Consider the following 2,660-nt stretch of genomic DNA (forward strand, 5'->3'; position numbering starts at 1 on the left):
TTGCCTTGCACACACCCTGGGCTGGGAAGGAGTGCCGGGCAAGGGGGCAGCAGCCACAGAGGGCACCACTCGCATCACTCACACTGCAGCCCGGGGTAACAGAGGGTCCCCCTCAGCCATGACTCCAGCCCTTGGTGAAGAATTTTTCCAACTGCCGTCAATCTGTTCCTGAGCACAGAAGTCCCAGGGTGCCGGGAGGTGACCCCATGATGAGGAATAGCTAGTGCAGATGCTCCAGGAAAGAAAGGAGTGTTCAAAACAAGATTGGGGCAGAAACCACTCCCCCTCCCCTTTTGGGATCTTTGGGCTAAGGGGCCCAGTGTGGTCTGGGTGGCCCAGTGCTCTGGGGAACCCCTTTCTGGGCCAAGAGCACAGTACCAGCAGTAGTAGCAGGGACCCCCTAGGCTCCCAGCCTCATGGGTCCCTGACCCACTGCCAAGGTCTAACACCCCCACTCTGGTGGCCTTACCTCTGGTTCCCTCACTGCAGACCTGCCTCCTCCCTCTCCATTCATTCTCTCAGCCAACAAGCTAAGAGCTTGCTCTCTCTCCAGGCCCAGGGATGAGGCAGGGTAAATCAGAATCTCACCCATCTGGCCTCAGGGCCTGCAGGTGGAAGAGTCAAGCACAGGTGATGGGACTTAGCCTGGCCTGTTAAGGCCTGGAAGCCTTTCTGGTGGTGGCAGCAGTAAGCAGGAAATCCACTGTCACTTCAGGGAATTTAATTTTAATTTACATCAATATGTTGATTTTCTAAACATTCCAATTTGTCCCAGTGTTTTTGGGTGCAACAGGCTCAACAAACACCTGTTGAATGAGTAGCAGGGTTAGTGAATGAGGATAATCATTCGGCATTGACTGCTTCCTTGCCGTGAGCCATGCTGTGGTGATTTTATTGAATCCTTCCAGGAACCCTGTGAGGATGGTGTGGTTATATTTACAATTACTGTTCCCTTTTACAGACGAGAAAACAGAGGGTCAGAGAGGTCCAGTGACTTTCCCATGCAGCTATAAGCCCATGCAAAGCACATGAGGAGAATTGAAGAAACTCCCAAACTGAGCACCTGGACTTATTATAAATAGTCTGTTTCCAGGAAAGATAAAGGTTCCCAAAGGAGATAATGGAGGGTTGCCTCCTGGGAGCACCTCTTCATGTCCCTGGGCTCCCTCCTCATGGCCCTGGGGCCCCTCCCCATATCCATGAGTTGCTGAGCCTTGGGCACAGGGCAGACTGGGCTCTCTGCAGTCACTCTGACCAGCTGTGGAATTGCCTTTCAGGAACCATCAACATGGCCCAGAAGGACTCGGTCAAGCCAGCCTGTCCCTCATGACTCAGAGTCTTTGCTCCTACAGCACGTTTGGAAGAAAGCATCATTCTCCTCCTCCTCTCACTACCCCATAAGTCCTGGTTTTCATCTCTGAATGGCCTAGAATAACAGCAAGTGGAGGAGGTGGGAAAGAAAGGTAAGAACATCACAGATTCCCTGACTGAGGGTGAGAACATTGAAGTCAGAGCTTTGACCTTAGTGGTGGACATGGAATGCAACATTTTGAAATGTGATCAACTATCTGAGTTCACAGGGGACTGGGGAGGAGGATGGAAACCATCGTCACCGTAGCCTCACCTGGAGTAGTGTGTCTGAGTCATCAACCTCTCACACAGACACATTGCACCTCTGCCATGTACCAGACACTGGGCTCCAGGGAGAGGCTTTGGGGATGACCATGGTCCAGTAGGGAGAATGACTCACTGATCATGACAAACCCAGGAGGGGTAGCAGTGTCAGAACAGCACAGAGGGCCCACACCCAGCTGGTGGAACTCCATTCATTCCTCCCCCAAGTCATTCACTCATTTATTCAGTATTCTGTTCCAGGAACAAGGATGTAGAAATGAATCAGGAATAGCCCCAGTCCTCTGTGGAGTACAGTCTCATCCACTCCTCTATGTCTAGGAGAATACAGGGAATATGCTCCCTGCCCAGAGGACATGACAGTGAGCAGAGACTTGCAAGGAGGCTAAAACCGTAAGGTCTAGAGGAGAGGAGGAATAGGATTCAGGTGGAAGGAACAGCATGGGCAAAGGCCTATCTATGAATGAAGGTGACACTCGGGGAAAAGGGGAGTCTAAGGAGCAGCTCTGGGGCTTCAGGGCCTCAGATGCCAGGCTCAGGATTTTGACTCATGCCAGTACTTTCCTCCCTTTCCCAGCAGAAGTCAAGGAGGAAAAAGTCCAGGGCCTGAATAATCCACACCTGGACCTAAGAACAGAGCCAGGTCCCAGCACTGTGGGTGCCAGGCACCAGTCCAAGGGCAGGAGTGCCAACTTGTTGGCTTATTGAGCCATCAAGGGCCCTGAGGGGGCATCCTGGTCCCAGCACCCCAGAACATATCACCCAGGGCCAGAGAATAGTCACAGGACACTAGCCCTCACTGCCCATCTCTGCTGTGTCTCATCTGATCTAGGTCCATGATGGACTTAGGCTGACTTCATCCTCACATCAGCCTTGTAAGAAAGGTTCTGTTAACACTTTTGCTGAACATATGAGGAAACCGAGGTTAGACAGGCCCAGACTGGTAAGTACAGTCTGAATCAGGCAGCCTGGCTGCAGAGCCTGGACTCTCTAGGCCTTTGTCCCCTCACAGCCTCACTCCCCAGGCC

Source organism: Orycteropus afer, unplaced genomic scaffold (assembly GCF_000298275.1).
Source record: "Orycteropus afer afer isolate SDZICR_OR568_19922 unplaced genomic scaffold, OryAfe1.0 scaffold00402, whole genome shotgun sequence".
Taxonomy (NCBI): Eukaryota; Metazoa; Chordata; class Mammalia; order Tubulidentata; family Orycteropodidae; genus Orycteropus; species Orycteropus afer.